We start from the raw sequence: 19823 nt of genomic DNA on the forward strand, positions 1-19823 counted from the left end.
ATGGCTCTAGGTCAGGCAAAAGACAGTCTGCAAGGAAGACCGGTCTAGATTCGCTCAGACAATGCGACAGCAGTAGTGTACCTCAATCATCAAGGAGGAACTCACAGCAAAAGATTGATGGAGGAAGTAGCTCCCATTCTAAGATGGGCAGAACTCCATCTCCCAGCATTGTCAGCAGTGTTTGTCCCAGGTGTACTGAACTGGGAAGCGGATTTTCTCAGTCGACACACCATTCAGGAAACCGAATGGGCATTACACCCAGAAGTGTTTCAGACAATAGTGAACAGATGGGGTCTACCAGAGATAGACCTCATGGCGTCTCGTCTAAACAACAAAGTTCTGAAGTACGGATCGAGAACAAAGGATCCCGGAGCGCACTGTCAGTAGAATGGAAATTTCGTCTGGCATATCTGTTCCCTCTAATATCTCTGTTACCCAGAGTAGTGAGAAAAATCAAGCAAGCAAGCAAAGGGAGCAATAATTCTAATAGCTCCAGCTTGGCCAAGAAGGCATTGGTACACAGATCTACTGAGAATGTCTGTGGAAGCACCGATACTGCTTCCTCAACGTCCAGATCTGCTAATGCAGGGTCCTTGTGGGCACAGCCATCTGGATCGTCTGTCTTCGACGGCGTGGCTGTTGAAACCTCTATCTTAGAAGCTAGAGGATTTTTGAAACAGGTAATCCAAACTATGCTTAGGGCAAAAAAAGCCTTCTTCAGCTCATGTGTATCATAGAATATGGTAAGCCTATATTCATTGGTGTACTGGAAAAAGTTTGAATCCAAGATCTTTAGAAGTATCCAGGATTTTGGATTTCCTTCAAGCAGGATTGGATAAAGGTTTGAAAGTTGCTTCCTTGAGAGTTCAAGTATCAGCATTAACTGTATGGTTTCAGCGAAAGATTGCTGATTTACAGGATGTACGTACTTTCGTTCAGGGAGTTGTACATATTCAACCTCCATTTGTTCCTCCTGCAGCTCCCTGGGATTTGAATTTAGTTCTTAAATTCCTCCAGGGTCCTTCGTTTGAACCGCTTAAGAGAGCAGATCTTAAATGGTTAACGGCTAAAGTACTTTTTCTACTGGCAATGGCGTCAGCCAGAAGAGTGTCAGATTTAGGAGCGTTATCGTGTAAGTCTCCTTTCCTAAGTTTTTTTCCAGACAGAGCAGTTCTCAGAACTAGATCTGGTTATCTTCCGAAGGTGGTGTCAAAATTTCACCTTAACGAAGAGATTGTAGTCCCAGCTTTTCTGGTATCGGGACTTTCTGCGGGAGAAGCGTCGCTGGACGTAGTCCGAGCATTAAGAATCTACATAGATCGTACTAGTGCCATCAGGAAAACAGATTCTCTCTTCATCCTCTACGGATTTCATAGAAGAGGATAGCCTGCTAGTAAACAGACGCTGACAAGATGGCTCTGAATGGTAATATCAGAAGCTTATTCTCATGCAGATCTCCCTACTCCGATTAATGTCTCTGCTCACTCTACACGTAAGGTAGGTCCTTCATGGGCAGCACAACAGGGTGCTTCAGCAGAACAGATTTGTAAGGCAGCCACATGGTCTTCCATGAACACATTCATCAGACATTATGCCTTGGATACTTTTGCTTCTCATGACGCAGACTTCGGGCGAAAGGTCCTCCTGTGTAATCAGGAGCGTCCCCAGCACTAAAACTGGCTTTGGGAATCCCAATGTTATCCTGTGGATAATCCTGTGGACCCATCCAGAGAAATAGACGTTATGGTAAGAACTTACCATTGATAACGTGATCTCTCTTATGTCCACAGGTATCCACAGGGATCCCACCCTGACGCACCTGATTTGAGGATCTTGACAATCACTAAACCTCTTCCCTCTTGCATGGAAGGGTGTGCATGTGTGTTCTTATCACCTAAATAGGTTTCTACCTGATGCTCCTGCCTAATTGCTGTGGAAAGAACTGATTTGACTGAGTCAGTGGGTGGGATTATATGGTGAAGCCCCGATGCATTCTGGGAGGCCAGAAAGCTTGTGACCGTGTTGGTGCCATTTCCGCTGTTGCTCCGGCATATCCCAATGTTATCCTGTGGACATAAGAGAAATCACATTATCAACGGTAAGTTCTTACCATAACGTGTGTGTGTATATATATATATATATATAGATAGAGATAGATAGATAGATATTTGTGTGTATAGGTGTATTTAAAGGTGTGTGTGTATATATAAAAAAAATTATAATGAATGCTGAGGTAAAGTTATTCCTTCTCATGTGCTGAGCGGCCGTGACGAGATGTTTTCAAATCCTCAAGACGATTCTGAGTGTTTATTCTTTTCCCGCCGTGGATAGAATAAAGTGAGAGTCACCCCCTGTTCTGCACGGGGCCCTGTCACAAAGGATCATATGCAGGAAGATATGTGATACTCTGTGTGTCCGCGTGTACGTTGATTATACTTGCATTACGTGCGCATGGGGGAGTAGTTGTATGCAGGGTACTCCTTAAGTTGGGTCATATCTATAACATTGCAGCAGACTGCCGTGCGACCACAAGGGATATAGGACTCTTGGGTTCGCGGGCCAATTCCATGGCGGTCTCGACTAGGAGGGCGTTGTGGATTCACCAATGGAATGCTGAGGCTGACTCTGAGAAGAACTGGAGTCTCTTCCCTATGAAGGTGAAACCTGGTTTGGGGATGGCCTTGTTAAGTTGATCTCGGCAGACACCACTGGTAAGTATACCTTCTTGCCCTATGTTCCCTCACAACGGTTGGTGACGCATTATTGTAGGATGCAGTAATTTCGACCGAATAGATACGGATTTCCCTTGCTTTACAGGTAGAGGAAGGTGAAAAGGGTAAGAGGTCCGCAGTCTTTTCAAGTTCGCAGACGCAGAAATCATCCTCTGTTTCTGCCACATCCACCGCATGACGCCGGGTCCATCTTGCGGGAGCCCACACCGGTGGGACCACGTATAATACTCTTCAGTCAGTCCTGGAACGGACATGGACCAGTGAGTTTAAGAATGGAGTCCCTTCGCGCCAACTTTAAATTTAAATGGCAGCCCACGAAGATTAAATACTTAGGGATATACCTAACCCCGCGTTACGACTCCCTCTTCCGGGAAAACTTCCCACCCCTCCTCACTAACACACTAGCCGACCTGACCTCTTGGAACAGTCTCTTCATCTCGTGGCTGGGCAGGATCATAGCAGTTAAGATGACCATAATCCCCAAATGGCTCTACCTTTTCCAGACTCTTCCTGTAGCGGTCCCGGCGTCCTTTCTCCGCACTATCCAACGAGCCCTTATACGCTTTATTTGGAACCACAGACCTCCCCGCATTGCTGCCAACACTCTGAAAAGATCAACCTCCACGGGAGGCAGAGGCCTTCCCGATGTCAAATTATACTACCTCGCCTCCCACTTATCCCACATTGTCACTTCATACGCCCCTCCAGGGTCGGTATCCTGGTTGGACATCGAGGCAGCCTTCATTGGCATCCCAGACCTGACCCCCTTATGGGGACTCTCCTCCACCTCTCGACCCCCAACCTCTAAACTTCTTCCCACCATTAAATTCAACCTCAAAACCTGGGACACCCTCTCTCTGAAGTGGGGTCTCACTACTACACCCTCACCCTTGACCCCCATCTGGCAGAATCCCATGTTCCCCTCCGGACTCTCACCTACGAGATCCCGGACGTGGATAACACTGGGCCTTAAATTCCCAATCGACTTTGCCGATCGGGGCCAATGGCTGTCCCTGCCTGACCTCCAGCAGAAAATCCCCTCACAACCACTCAATCCCTTCCAATTCCTACAAATACGCCACTTTCTAACCCCCCCCCCCCCCACCGCCTTACTTCGTGCCCTTACTCCCTTTGAATCCCTATGTGTCAACTCCCACTCCTCCAAAGGCATAATCTCCCAACTTTACTCTCTCCTACTGGAATCCTCCCTGCCCTTATCCCGGCCCCATGATCTCGCATGGGAACGGGACCTCGGGCCTCCACCCGAAACTGAAGACTGGGAGGACATGAGACTAGGGATTGCTAAATGCTCTATTGCCACCGCTTTTAAGGAAACGGCCTACAAAGTTTATTACCGCTGGTACTACACCCCCGACCGTCTTAACAAATTTTTCCCGTCCGCCTCTCCGGCCTGCTGGAGGAACTGTGGAGCTAGAGGTACTATGCTCCACATATGGTGGACTTGCCCGGTTATCGTGTCCTTCTGGGATTTGGTCCACTCCCTCCTCAACTCACTTCTAGAATCCCCTGTGCTGAAAGATCCTTGGATCTCCTTACTGTGTTATCCCCCCCCCCACTCCTCAATAAATTCTCCCAAAAGCTGACCTCACACATCCTAGCGGCAGCAAAATCACTGATCGCCCTCAACTGGAAGAGCCCCTCACCACCTTCCCTACTATCCCTTAAAGCTAAAATTTGGCACATCGCCTCAATGGAAAAGATCACCTATTACCTCCACGACCGGGGCCACGTCTTCGAGCAAGTCTGGGCTCCCTGGCTCGCCGCTGAACGTGGCTAGCCGTTCCCCTCCATCTGCCCCCGCCCCTCCCGCAGACCCATGGGCACCTACCACCTTCTCTCTCCGACATTCCTCTTTAACCCAGCTCCTATCTTTCTCAATTATCTCTTCTTCCTATTACCCTCTCTGTCTTCGTCTCTTTTCTGTTTCCCCTCCTCCCCTCTATTATGATCTCGTTGTTCTCAAGATATATATTATGTATGGACACAAATGTGGCTCTCCCCCCCCCCCCCCCGTTCCTCTTCTCCTCCCCCCCCCCCCCTGATCCCCATGTTTGAATCTGATTGTTTTCCCACACCGATTAACCGTTATTTATCTGAAAAATTGTGGTCTATCTTGGACGCTGGCTATGTTGGCCGCCTGTCCCATGTATTTCTAGAATGCCTTCTCAATGTACCTGACCACGTATAAATAAAGAATTAAAAAAAAAAAAAAAGAATGGAGTCCCAAGGGGGACATACTGCAGTTGCCAGACGTTTCCCCGCACTGATTTTTTCAAATAGGCCTTACCGATTCTCCTCTGGACGGGGAGGTAGTATGCGACGCCATACAAGAGTTGTCAGGATCAGGTCATTGTCCTGCTGTCCAAGTCACACACAAAAAAAAAAGCGGCTGTTATTCAAGCTTTTTCGTGCTCCCGAAGCCGGACGGCTCGGTCAGAACAATCCTATCTGTAAAATCCCGAAAATTTCTACTTAAGAAGTTGAACTACAAGATGGAATTTCTCAGCGCAGGGATCTCCAATCTGAAAAAGGAGAAAGGGGGTCTAATTACGGTTTCTTCTGCATTAGACTTACCCGGGTTTGCTATTCAGGATTGTCATTACCAATTCAACGGAGTGATGGCAGTATGATGGTTTTCCTTCGATAGTAAAAGAGTCATTATTATTCTGTACTGGGACGCTCTCCTGATTAAGGCGAGGTCAAGAAACCAAGTGGTGCAAAACGTTACATTCTCTTTGATAGTTCTTCAACAAAGTGGTTGGCTCCTGAACTTAGCAGAATCACTGTTGATCCCAACGATGCGGTTGTCGGCGTTGGAAATACTGTTAGATACGGAACTGTTGAGAGTTTGTTTCTTCCAGTGGAAAAAGCTCTGAGGATCCAGAGTCGGGTCAGATCTGCAACAGGGTCAATCCATCATTACATTCCGTTGATGAAAAAGATGGTTGCGGCCTACGAGGCCATTCAGTGAGCAGGTTAAATGCCAGAGTGTTTTTAGCGGGACCAGTTGGACAATTGTCCGGTTTCCACCTGGGATAATATTGTTTTTTCAAGACCAGAGTTTCACTCCTGTGGTAGCGGCGCAGTTCTCAAAAGCGCAGGTTCGGGTTCCAGGACTGGATCCTAGGGACCACGGATGTATGCCTTAGAGGCGGGGGAGCTGTACACAGGAGGAATACTTCCAAGGAAGAGGGTCAAGTTAGGATACTTGTCACCACATTAACGGTCTAGAGGTAAGGGCAGTTTATAACGGTTTTCTACAAACAAAAACCGAAGCAGCAATGGCAGAAGCCAGAAAGATTTTCCGCTGGGCGACGAAATCATATGCACACTCTGTCAGCGGTGTTCGTTCCAGGGGTGGACAACTGGGAAGCAGGCTTCCTCGGCAGACACATTCTTTATCCAGGGGAGTGGTGTCTTCATTCAGAGGTTTTCACAGAAGTGACAAGTCGTTGAGGGAATCCTATAATAGACAGGATGACGTCTCGCCTCAATAAGAAGCTTCAGAGATATTGTTACAGGTCAAGGGACCCTCAAGCAATGGCAGTGGATGCTCTAATGACTCCGTAGGTGTTTCAATCGGTCTATGTGTCCCCTCCGATTCCATTTTTTTTTTTCAAAAAATGCTAAAGATCATAAGAAGAACAAAGGTTCAGGTGATCCTCATTGTTTCAGACTGGCCTAAGAGAACCTGGTATCCGGATCTTCAGATGAACGCCGGATCCTAGCCGAGAGGATATTTCCAGTGACGTTATCCCTACTTTTCTTCAGACCAGTAGAGGAGTAACGTAAAAACATTACCACCGTATTTGGAGAAAGTATGTGTTTTGGTGCGAATCCAAGAAGGCTTCTACAGAAGATTCCAGTGGGATCGTTTTCTCCTTTTTTCACAAGATGGTGTGGATGCGGGTCTTAAGTTGGGCTCGATTTAAGGTTCAGATTCAGCCTTATCGGTTTTATACCAAAAACAATTGGCCTCCTTTAAAAAATTCAAACTTTTGTAAAAGGAGTGTTACACATCCAACCTCCCTTTGTGCCCACCTGGAGCTCCATGGGGTCTTAACGTGGTGTTGCAGTTCTGGCAATCTCATTGTTTTGAACCTTTACGTAAGGTAGAGTTGTAATTCGTCACTTGGAAAGTGATCCGGCTGTTGGCCTTGGCATCCACAAGGCGGGTGTCTGAATCGGCGGCTTTGTCCCACAAGTGCCCCTATTTAATCTTCCATAAGGATGGAGCGGAGTTGAGAATTAATTTATGGCCTTAGCTTAAAGGGGGGTTGTATTGGGTGGAGTTTGCAATCATTGCATTCACGTGGATATTGTTCCTATTTGAAGTCTAGTATACGGCTGGATAGCCATCGGCTGGTAGTGCTTACATAGAAGTGCTGACATAAAAGTGTTATTATAAAAATAGCGTTATACCTGTGTTAAACCGAAGGAAAATAGAAGGGAAACATCAACACACCAACACTACCACAAAAGTACTGCCTTAATGCCTCAAAAGTATGTAATTCATCTTATGCATATTATCTGTTTTTAAAAACCTATGAAAAGGCATCCCCAATCTGCTCACTACAGTTCTCTCTTAGGCAAACTTATGTATGTTTCTTGATGTAATGATTTCTTGTAAATGTCATTGCATGTGTGGGGAAGTTGCTCGGTGAAACATTTTATTATTGCATACTGACTGGTGTTTACCTCCTTTGAACATTTACCCATTGTGGTCAGGTGTACTTTATCTTTATATTTAGTAAGGTGTAGTCATGGTGTAAAGGACAGAGTATGATTGCCGATTGGTAAAAGAAAACAAATACTGAGCAACATCCCCAAACAGGTAATTTCAACTTTAAACTTGTCAATTATTTTGTACGCTTTGGACATGGCTACTAATAACAAATGCACAGACAAAATTCTTAAAGCTATGTGTGCAAATGCTAGGAGCTTAGGAGACAAAATTCCAGAGCTAATTGCGATAATGACCAGGGATAACCTGGATTTTGTGGCAATTACAGAGTCTTGGTGCAATGAGAATCATGACTGGGACTTAGCTATACCAGGATACAATTTATTTAGGAAAGATAGAATAGGAAGAATAGGAGGAGGGGTAGCAATGTATGTGAAAAAAAGCATAAATGCTACTTTAATACAAAATATTGAAGCCAAAACTGAGGCCCTTTGGGTCACCATAGAAACTGGGAAGAAGGACATTATTCGCATTGGGGTGATCTATAGACCACCAGGCCAGGGGCAGGATTTGGACAGGAACCTATTGTTGGACAGCTCTAAAATGGCTTTTAAGGGAGAAGTCATAATCATGGGAGACTTAAATTTACCTGATGTAAATTGGGAGGGGTCTTTTGCAAGTTCAGCTACAAGTGGCAAATTTCTACATTCCTTACAGGGAGCATCTCTCAAGCAATTGGTGACGGAGCCCACTCGCAAAGACTCAATATTAGATCTAATTCTTACAAATGGTGATAGGATATCTGATATATATGTGGGTGAGCACCTGGGATCCAGTGATCATCAAGCAGTATGGTTTAGTATAAAGACAGGATCCAACTCCTGTCGCACAAAAACAAAGGTGTTGGATTTTAGAAATGCTGACTTTGCAAAAATGGGGAGATGTTTAAGTGATTCATTGGCAGACTGGAGGAACTAGGAAGGAGTGCAGGAGAGGTGGAAAAAACTGAAAAGTGCAATGCTAAGTGCAACAGACCTTTGTATTAAAATGGTTAGGAAAAGCACCAGGAAAAGGAAGCCAGTGTGGTTCACAAAAGAAGTATCAACTAGTGTGAAAGCAAAAAAGATGGCTTTTAGGAAATACAAACAGACTCAAAATAATAACGACAAAGAGGTGTATCTGGACAGACGGAAGGATGCTAAGAAAGTGATCAGACGTGCAAAGGCAGAAGCTGGGGAGAAAATGGCCCAGTCAGTAGATAAAGGGGGCAAAACTTTTTTTTAAGTATATAAGTGAAAGGAGAAAATCAAATGGAGGAATAATAAGACTTAAGACAGAGAGTGGGCATTTGGTGGAGGGGACAAGGCAATAGCAGATCACCTAAATAATTATTTTTGCTCAGTATTTACTACAGAAGAAGGGATGGGGCCACAGTTAAGTTGCAAGGATATTCATAAAAATAAGGTAGATGCAAATACATTTACAGAGGAGAAGGTCCTAACAGAACTTTCAAAACTAAAAGTGGATAAATCAATGGGACCAGATGGGATACACCCAAGGATACTCAAAGAGCTAAAAGATGTGCTGGTTACACCTTTAACAGAATTATTTAACCAGTCACTAAATACAGGTGCTATTCAAGAGGACTGGAAAAGAGCAAATGTAGTTCCACTGCACAAAAGTGGAAGCAAGGAAGAAGCAAGTAACTACAGACCAGTAAGCCTTACATCAGTAGTAGGGAAAGTAATGGAAAAACTATTAAAAGAAAGAGTAGTGGAATATCTTAAATCAAACAACTTACAGGATCCAAAACAGCATGGATTTACTGGTGGGAGATCATGCCAAACAAATCTTATTGACGTTTTTGACTCTGTGATGAAAATAATAGATCAAGGGGTAGATGTAGCATATCTAGACTTTAGTAAGGCATTTGACACTGTCCCACATCGCAGACTGCTAAATAAACTTGAAAGCCTGGGGGTGGATTATAAATCAGTTAAATGGATAAGAACCTGGTTGCAGGATAGGAAACAGACAGTCGTAGTTAATGGAGTGCAATATATGGAGGGAAATGTTACCAGTGGAGTACCCCAGGGATCTGTACTTGGTCCAGTTCTCTTTAATATCTTTGTTGGTGACATTGCAGATGGTATTGAAGGGAAGATATGCCTTTTTGCAGATGATACAAAGATATGCAACAGGGTAGACACACCGGGAGGGGTCAAACAAATGATTAATGACCTAGGTAGGCTTGAGAAATGGTCAAGAACGTGGCAACTACAGTTTAATGCTAAAAAATGCAAAATCATGCACTTGGGTCTCAAAAACCCAAAGGCTAAGTATAGTATCAAGGGTACTATAATGGAAACTACTGAGGAGGAAAGAGATTTAGGAGTCACTATTTCAAGTGACTTGAAGGCAGGAAAGCAATGCAACAAAGCAATGAGAAAGGCAAGTCAGATGCTTGGTTGCATAGGGAGAGGAATCAGTAGCAGGAAAAAAGAAGTGATAATGCCACTGTATAGGTCATTGGTACGGCCCCATCTGGAATACTGTGTCCAGTTCTGGAGACCCTATCTCCAGAAGGATATAAATACATTAGAGAGTGTACAAAGAAGGGCAACTAAAATGGTGCATGGCCTACATCACAAAACTTACCCGGAAAGGCTAAAAGATCTTAACATGTATAGTTTGGAGGAGAGAAGGGAAAGGGGGGACATTATAGAAACTTTCAAATATATCAAGGGTCTTAAAGTTCAGGAGGGAAACATTCTTCAAAGGAAAAGAAGTATTAGAACTCGAGGGCATACATTGAGACTGGAGGGGGGGGAGGTTCAGGGGAAATTTAAGGAAAAATTACTTCACAGAAAGGGTAGTGGATAAGTGGAATAGTCTCCCATCAGAGGTGGTAGAGGCTAAGACTGTAGGGCAATTTAAACATGCTTGGGACAGGCATATGAATATTCTTACAAAGAATTAAGGTTAAAAAAGGGTTGAGATTGCCTAAAGGATAAAATAAAAAAGGGGCAGACTAGATGGGCCAAGTGGTTCTTATCTGCCGTCAAATTCTATGTTTCTATGTTTCTAACTCGTTAGCAATTTCTGCCAAAAGTGGTTTCATCGTTTCACATGAACCAACCTATTGTGGTGCCAGGGGCTACTGAAGTCTTGACGAAATCAAAGTCTCTCAATGTGGTCAGAGCTCTGAAAATTTATGTTGCCAGTACGGCTCAGATTAGGACAACGGAGGCTCTGTTTGTCCTGTATGCTCCCAACAAGATTGGGGCTCCTGCTTCCAAGCAGACTATTGCACGCTGGATCTGTAATACGATTCAGCAGGCTCATTTTATGGCTGAATTGCCGTTACCGAAATCAGTGAAGACCCATTCTACCAGAAAGGTGGGCGCATCCTGGGCGGCTGCCCGAGGGGTCTCGGCATTACAGCTTTGCCGAGCAGCTACTTGGTCGGGTTCAAACACCTTTTGCGAAGTTTTACAAGTTTGATACCCTGGCTGGTGAAGACCTCTTGTTGGGTCAATCTGTGCTGCAGAGTCATCTGCACTCTCCCGCCCTTCTAGAGCTTTGGTATAAACCCCATGGTTCTTGAAGCGTCCCCAGCATCCTCTAGGACGTATGAGAAAATAGGATTTTAATACCTACCGGTAAATCCTTTTCTATTAGTCCGTAGAGGATGCTGGGCGCCCGTCCCAGTGCGTACTGTATCTGCAGTTATTGGGTATGGTTACACACATGGTGTGTTGCGTTCAAGTCAGCCTGTCACTGATGTTATTCATGCCGTGGCATGCATTATGCTGTTATTGGTTGTGTTTACACACAGGTTGTGTTATGCTTTTATGTCAGCTTATTGCTGCATATTCTTCATGCCGTCGGCTGGTGTTCTATTGAATGCCATGTTCTGCGGCATACTGGAGGTGTGAGCTGGTAAGATGCTCACCATGGTTTAACAATAAATTCTTTCCTCGAAATGTCCGTCTCCCTGGGCACAGTTACTTAAACTCGAGTCTGGAGGAGGGGCATAGAGGGAGGAGCCAGTTCACACCCATTCAAAGTCTTAAAGTGCCCATGTCTCCTGCTGATCCCGTCTATACCCCATGGTTCTTGAAGCGTCCCCAGCATCCTCTACGGACTAAGAGAAAAGGAATTACCGGTAGGTATTAAAATCCTATTTTCTGCTACTATAACTGTCAGTTATATCTATCCCTGATACTCACTCATAAACCCGTTACCGGGTGTATAGGGGTTCAGTACCTCACATATATTTTATGCTTGTGAGGAGTGTCGCATTGCATTGTCTGGCTATGCACATACTGTGTGCTTATAGTGCCTATGCCACAAGAAATGGGGGGTGATGCACTCAGCCCCTTAGTTAGTTGTATCTTTATTTATTAACAGGTTCTTATATAGCGCAACAAATTGTTGCGCTTTACAATTGGAAATAACAATGATATAACAAAACTGGGTAATAACAAACAGTCATAGAGGTAGGAAGGCCCTGCTTGCAAGCTTAAAATCTATAGGGAAATAGGCATGTATATACAAGGAAAGGTGCTACCTATTGCATAGCTGTCCGCCAGATTGCAAAAGTTCTTGGTGGGCTGTATGATATGGTCATACAGCAATGATGAACGGGGTTTGAGAGGAAGGGAAAGTGAAGAATGAGAAGACGTGAGGATATGTGTGGACTGTGCAGAGTGGATGCAATTTGATAGGAAGGTTTATGAAAGTTATGTGGGCGGTTCTGGAATTTTATATGCTTGCCTAAAGTGGTGAGTTTTCAGGGAACGCTTGAAGGTTTGGAGACTAGAGGAGTTTTATTGTGCGTGGTAGGGCATTCCACAGAGTGGGTGCAGCCCACTGCAAGTCCTGCAATTGTGAGTGGGAGCGAGTAATGAGTGTGGATGAGAGATGCAGATGTTGTGAAGAGCGAAGAGGTCGGGTTGGGAGATATTTTAAGATAAGCGAAGTGATGTACGTTGGTGTAGTTTGGTTAATGGTCTTGTGTGTGAGTAAAAGTATTTTATATTGAATACGGTTGAACATAGGTAACCAAAGGAGGGACTGACAGAATGGATCTACAGACGATTAACGTCTAGCGAGGAAGATTAGCCTCGCCGCTGCATTCAGAATGGATTGTAGTGGTGAGAGTCTCGTTTTGGGAAGACCAGTTAGGAGACTATTGCAATAATCAATGCGGGAGATAATGAAAGTGTGGATTAGAGTTTTAGCAGTGTCTTGTGTAAGGTATGGTCGTATTTTGGATATGTTTTTTAGATGCATGTAACATGATCTTGAGACTGTTTGAATGAGGGGAAGGACAGATCAGAGTCAAGGATGACACCTAGGCAGTGAGCTTGTGGGGTAGGGTAGATAGTCGAGTTTTCAACAGTGATAGAGATATCAGATTGGTACCTACTATTGGCCGGTGGAAATATAATGAACTCTGTCTTTGAAATATTAAGTTTGAGGTGGCTAGATGTCATCCAGGATGAAATGGCAGAAAGGCATTCAGTGACACGGCCTAGTACAGATAGGGACAAGTCAGGGGAGGATAGGTAGATTTGAGTATCATCTGCGTACAGATGATACTGAAATCCAAAAGAGCTGATTAGTTTACCAAGAGATGAGGTATAGATAGAGAAAAGCAGAGGACCCAAGACTGAGCCTTGAGGTACTCCCAACTGAAAGAGGTAGCGAAGAGGAGGTAGATACAGAGAAGCGAACACTGAAGGAGCGATTAGATAGGTAGGATAGGAACTAAGAAAGGGCTGTCTCTTTAAGACCTAGGGATTGTAGTGTTTGTATGAGAAGAGAGTGGTCAACAGTGTGAAATGCAGCAGATAGATCTAGAAGAATAAGTAGTGCGTAATGGCCTTTAGACTTCGTAGTGACTAAATCATTAACCACTTTAGTCAGTGCTGTCTCTGAGTGTTGGGAACGGAAGCCTGACTGAAGTTGGTCCAATAAAGTGTGTTAGTCGAGTGCAGGCAAGTCTCTCAGGTAGCTTAGGGAGACACGGGAGCTGAGAGATAGGGCAGTAGTTTGAGAGAGCGTTAGGATCAGAATTTTTGTTTTTTTTTAAATGGGAGTAATCACTGCATGCTTGAAGAGTGAAGGAAAAATACCAGTAGAGCGGGAAAGATTGCAGATGTTAGTTAAGGTAGGGATGAGCACCAGAGACAGAGCTTTACTTATTTGTGAGGGTAAAGGATCAAGAGGAGAGGTAGTAGAGAAGCAGGATGAGAACAGTGATGATACTTCATCTTCATTTGTGGGATCAAATGAAGAGAGAGTGCCAGAGGGTTCTGGTAAAGAACGGAGCAGGTCACTGGCTGCCGAAGAGCATACCATTTAACTTTGGATCTTATCAATCTTCTCCTTGAAGTAGGAAGCAAGATCCTGTGCCTTGATAGTGGCTGGTGGGGTAGGTGAGGGAGAATTCACAAGTGATTTAAATGTATTAAAGAGTCGTTTGGGGTTAGAGGCTTGAGCAGAGATAAGAGTTTGGAAATATGTTTGGCAGTGTCCAGGGCATTTCTATAAGAGTGGTAGACAGTCTTATATGTGAGGAAGTCGCTTGAAATATGAGATTTACGCCACTGACGTTCAAGTTTTCTTGTGAGTTTTTGTAGTTGTCTTGTTAATTTGGAGTGCCATGGTTGACATCTAGGCCTACGTGGAGTGTGATGGGTAGCTGGAGCCACTTCATCAAGGGCTAGTTCTAGAGTCTTGTTGAGGGGTGATACAGCCATCTCAGGAGAGGTGAATGCAGAAATAGGTGAAAGCAGTTGTTGGAGTGAAGTGGAAAGTTCTTGAAGATTAATTGTGTTAATATTTCTGCGGGTTTGAGGATTGGAGGACTTCAGCAACACAGAGTTTGAATTAACGGAGGAGAGCATGCAGGTCATAAGGTTATGATCTGAGAGGGGGAAAGGAGTGTTAGTGAGTTAAGAGACTGAGCATAGTCTGGTGAATACTAGATCAAGGCAGTGGCCCTCCTGATGAGTAGAGGAGTCGGTCCATTGGGAGAGGCCAAGAGAGGAGGTTAGAGAGAGTCGTTTGGAGGCGTGAGTAGCAGATTTTGGACAATCAATAGCAATATTGAAATCACCCATGATAATGGTGGAGATGTCAGAGGATAGGAAGTGAGGCAGAAAAATCTTCCAGAAATTGTTTGGGATGCCCAGGTGGGCGGTAGATAGCTGCAACATGCAGAAAGAAAGGAGAGTAAACCCTAATAGAATGTACTTCAAATGATGTAAATGTGAGTGATGCAACCTGTGGTAGAACAGTGTATGCGAAAGTTTGGGAAAGTAAAAGTCCAACTCCTCCTCCTTCATGGTTACCGGGCCTGGAGGTGTTTGTAAAGTGGAGACCACCATGTGCCAGTCCTGCAGGGGAGGCTGTGTCTGATTGTGTGAGCCAGGTTTCTGTTATAGCCAGCAGATTGAAGTTGTTCGATATGAAGAGGTCATGGATGGATGTTAATTTGTTACAAACAGAGCGTGCATTCCATAAGACACATTTTAGTGATCTGGAGGGTGATGGAAGACGTGATGTTTATGAGGTTAGCTGGATTTCTATGTTGCTGTGAATCAGGTGAATGTGAGCGATGCAAGTAGCTGGGTCCTGGATTTGGTGAAATGTCACCATCTATCAGAAGCAGAAGAGAGAGATCTTTGTTGCACAGGTCCAAATGCTTGATGAAACAATCATATATTGCGTGATGTAATGTATATATGGTATTTGCAATGAATATCTTAATGTCCATAGTGCCAAATAACTAATTTACTTCTCAAATGTTTATAATTGTCAACACATTTACATACATGGGTGAAATGACACACAGTAAAGGGTGCACAGTAGGGAAAGTTCCCCAACTTTGATCTCTATAAATGTCCAACAATAACATATGCAAAGCGTGCTTTCAGTAACTGTCCTTCCTTGTGGTGATAGGAACTGTTGTTTTCTTGCTTTTTGAAAGGAAAAACGGCATCCCGTTTCCTTATTTAAAGAATGCAGGTGGTGTTTTTCCAAATAAATATATCTTCAGCGCCAAACTGGTTGTGGCCATTTTAGGGGTCTGCTGGGAGTGCCTGGGGATCTCCTTATGTAGGGGTACTTAAGGTAGACTAATGTAACTAGTGTTAAGGGAGTTCCTTGCTGTCTCAGCGCGGAACTTGCTCTCTTAGGGTCCCTGCACTGTTCCTGTCACTGCCTGGGGAGGGGATGAATCGGTTAAGGATTGTGTTCACCTATTGCCGGCCGGCCCCTCCTATTGGGAGACTGACCTTATCCTCCTTCGCTCAGCTCATTTCTTTCCTTGTAGTTAGGAAATTCAGAAATGGGAGAGCCATTCCGCTACCGTTTCTGCAGCGGGGTACACTGGTATTCCACAAATATCGGGGCTGTAGAGTTGGATCTTGATCTGAGGCACCAACAGGCTTAAAGATTAAGCTTTGACTGTTCCCAGGATGCACTGCACCGCCTCCTCTATATCCCCGCCTCCAGGCACTGGAGCTCAGTTTGTAAGTTGGAGCAGGCAGCTAACAGGGAGGGCTGCTCTAGGCAGCCCTGAAAAGAGCTTTTCTGACAAGAATACTTCAAGGGCCGCAGCATAGGCACTTGGTGCTATATGTCATACTGACACATCGTGTTGCGGCTCCCTCACCTCCCCCAGCAGCGCTGTATACTCCCGCGCCCCAGTTGCCGGGTACTTACAGCGGAGGCGCTCCAGTCTCATCAGGCACACACACAGCCGCTGCTCTCCTGGATCGTGTGGCCGCATGATAGGGAGGAGGTAAGAGGGTCCCCCAGGCAGGACCCACGGAAATCACGATCCGAACCGCGCCGCTGGCGTGGACACTGGCCGTGCAGGGACCCCACTATATCCACCAGGGCAAGGGGCACGGGTCAGATTTACTAAAATCCGTTTAGTACAGGCTCCATAGTACCCGGTGGTGAAGTCCAGCAGAGGGACTTCGGCTCTGACCTGTAGCCCCTCCCCCAGCCGCCATCTACAGCAGATGTTCCCGCCCTGGAGCTGCATCTCTCCCTCACTCCCTGTCAGCGTTTGGGTGCCATTACACAGAGCTGCGCTGATTCCGGGACTGCTGGGCACTGCCTCCTCTGTAAAGCCGCCTGCACTTAAGTATTCTACATGTCGTTTAGACAGTGTTCGTTAAGAACAAGTGCATAACAACAGGGATATTTAGTACAAGTATCCTGTGATATACATCCAGTGTTTACTGTGCATTGTTATATCTGTATACATATATTGCTTTACTTAGTATTGCTAGTCCAGTGCAGTTTTATTGTTTGTGATAATTTCTGCATTGTACATGTGACTGTGTGTGCCAATAGCTGCTGTGTGGTTCCCATTCCATGTATCGCACACATATTGCTATCCCTATATTCTGTACCCTGACAGGGGCTAAGTGCATCAAAATATTTTATATATATATATATATATATATATAATCACAATGAGGGATATGAAATTGCACCCTTCTTGTAATGTAAGCCAACCTTTGGATACTAGCCCCCTTCACTTTTCACCTTTCATTGGATCCCTGTCTCCTGAACAATATTACAGCCATACCACACTGGACATGCCCAATTCCGGCCGATCTTGGAAGCAAAGCAGTGTTTTTGGGCCTGACCAGTACCTGGCTGGGAGACATCCAGGGGAGATCAGGTGCTGTAATAATTGTTAAAAAAAGGACAGAACAGGGGATTCGATCCAGAAATATCCTATATAATAATACCCCACTTTTCTGATCCCTCAACTTCTTCCCTTCCTTTGTCTGTTTTTCTGATCCCATTTCTCTCTCTAGGAAATATGCATCTCTCTATGACATATTTGGTCTCAATCTAAAACTATCCGGTTTTAGTTTGCCCTTCAAATCTGTCGTACCACCTAGGCGATTAAAGTATTCAGGCCTGGATACTGATTCTAAATTTTGAGCTCATGTCTAATGTTCCCACATTATTATTACAATCACACCATCCTGGGGACGCCCAATACCGTCTGATCTTGGAAGCTAAGCAAGGCTGGGCCCGGCCAGTATAAGGATGGGAGACCTCCTTAGAAGATCGGGTGTTGTAAATTTGGAGATGTTGGAAACAAACTGGAGGAATGCTCTAAACAATTGTGTATATACATATCGGTATATCAGATTCTGCCTTGTTCTAGCACTAATTGTTTTTATATATATTTTTCTCTTATTATTCTTCTAATAACTTCCCTTGGGGCCCTCCCACTCCCATAAAAGATTTCATATTATGTACACATTCCTGGGACCCATATCCCAATGAAGACTATGTACTGTGGTTATACCTCTTCCTCCCGTTCCTTTCTTTGCTGTAACTACTTTTACATTAAAATGGCACTAGCAATAGGTTCATCTAATGTATGCATATTTCTTCATGAGCATACTGGTAATTGTGCTATCTCTATATAAGACCCTCTTTCACCATATACCAGTACTAATAATATTCAAAAGTCAAGATATATAGTGCACCTGTGTATTTGTATTTTTATCTATATTCAAGCTGCGCTAATATAATTCCTGACCCCATTTTTTTTATTATTATCTCTTACATATCTATAACTGGCTATGGAGCTGTATAAAGTTTTGGGCAAAGGATCAAATCCAAAAGAAAAACTTAACTCTGGGAACCTCCCCAGGTGATCTATTTTGACTCCAAAAACATGGCCGCCACAAATACAGAGCACTAAGGAACTGCCTTAACAGGAAATGGCCGCCGGAGGACTCGGTCTTCCTTCACACACACAGGAACTGGTCCGGCCGCACCAAAGATCCCCACAAACAGCGCGGACGTGTTCCGGTACAAGGAGCCGGTGCATGCGCACTTTGTGAAGAAGGACGCCGGATGTGGGGCGGACATTAGGTCACATAATGTCCGGACAGGAAGTCCACGGCATCTTGCTATTTTTATGTTTTATACATGCTGTATTGCACTTTTCAGACTACATTCTTAATGTTTGATGTTTTGACTCATATAAGTGTATTTACTTGTGATATATTTGGCTTTTTGGTCGCTTTTGATTCCCTTAATTAATCACAGGAAGTGATGTAAGCACCACTTCCTTCACAGGATGAGTATATATAGATGATCTGTCTCCAGTCTCAAACCACCCCTTGATGAAGTCCACACAGGACGAAACGCGTTGGGTGCTACCTTGATCTAACCTCAAATACTAAGTTAAGATATTTTACTCCTCTCTTTTGAATTTTTGACTTTTTTACTCCTGCATATTTTATGTCCTATGTACCGTTTTTATGTTTTTTGTAGTTTTTTATGCGTTTTATCTACCCCCTTGTGCCTGTTATTTTAACTATATTAACTTCCACTTTTGAATACTTGGGTTTGTTTTAGTGCTTCACAGTTTAATAAATTCCATACTTTTTATATAACTGCCTAGCTTTGCAATTGTTTGACACCAGTGGTCGCCCTTACTACCTCATTCTTTGTCCACACATTTTTATTTTATTTTAGGCACTTATACCAGTGCCTAACCTTACCTGAGGTAACAGGCTGACGCCCTAATAAATTTTAGGGAGTGTCCACTAGGCAGATCTTTTTAGTTATCCCACTGTTTGTTTCCAGTACTAGTGTTGATATTTGGGATACTGCATCTGTGGCGCTGGTAGCTTCCCTGGTATATATATATATATATATATATATATATGTGTGTTTCACAGGATATACTGTTTGGTATTTTTCTCTGCGTTATTTCAGTCACCATATACCACTTAAATCCTCTGTCTGTGATCTGCATTGCAATCACACTCCACAGGGTTTCTTTTTTGTTAGGTACTGTGTCTGGCTCTATTGTACTGTTACGCCCTAGACTACATTCTCCAATAATGTCTGTGTCACAGGGCAACAGATCTGTGGATGATCCTGCGTCATGCAGTGCTGACGCCGCAGATTTATCTTATGAAAATATTCCAGCTGAGGGTCCAGGTATTGGGGGTTCTGTACCCCTCTGTCAGCCTGTAGCACCGGTGACACACCAAGACCCACCTTGGGCTGCTTTTTCTAATTTACGGACTACGCTAGTAACGAGACTTGCTCACCCTATGGGACCTCCTATGCCTGTACAATCACATTGTCCCTGTTGTAAATCCACCATGGGTGGATTCTCTGATTTAACTGCTGTAACTTGAGTCGACAGTCTTTGGTTAAACAAAAGCCTGACCCTCGTCCCCCTAGGACCAAAGGGTCATCTAAGTGGGCCATTTTTTCTCACAATCCACGCATGTTTCGAATACTTCAGCCGATGAAGATGGCGTATATACTGACCCATCCGACACTGATGCAGATGCTTCTGATGGGGA

General features: G+C 44.3%; 2 pseudogenes; both read left to right on the top strand.

The window, feature by feature from the left end:
* The first annotated feature begins 17042 nt into the window (after positions 1 to 17042).
* Positions 17043 to 17164, top strand: LOC134950089 (5S ribosomal RNA; annotated as a pseudogene).
* A 283-nt stretch (positions 17165 to 17447) lies between these two features.
* Positions 17448 to 17566, top strand: LOC134949978 (5S ribosomal RNA; annotated as a pseudogene).
* Positions 17567 to 19823: the final 2257 nt, after the last annotated feature.

This window comes from Pseudophryne corroboree, chromosome 1 (genome assembly GCF_028390025.1).
Source record: "Pseudophryne corroboree isolate aPseCor3 chromosome 1, aPseCor3.hap2, whole genome shotgun sequence".
NCBI lineage: Eukaryota > Metazoa > Chordata > Amphibia > Anura > Myobatrachidae > Pseudophryne > Pseudophryne corroboree.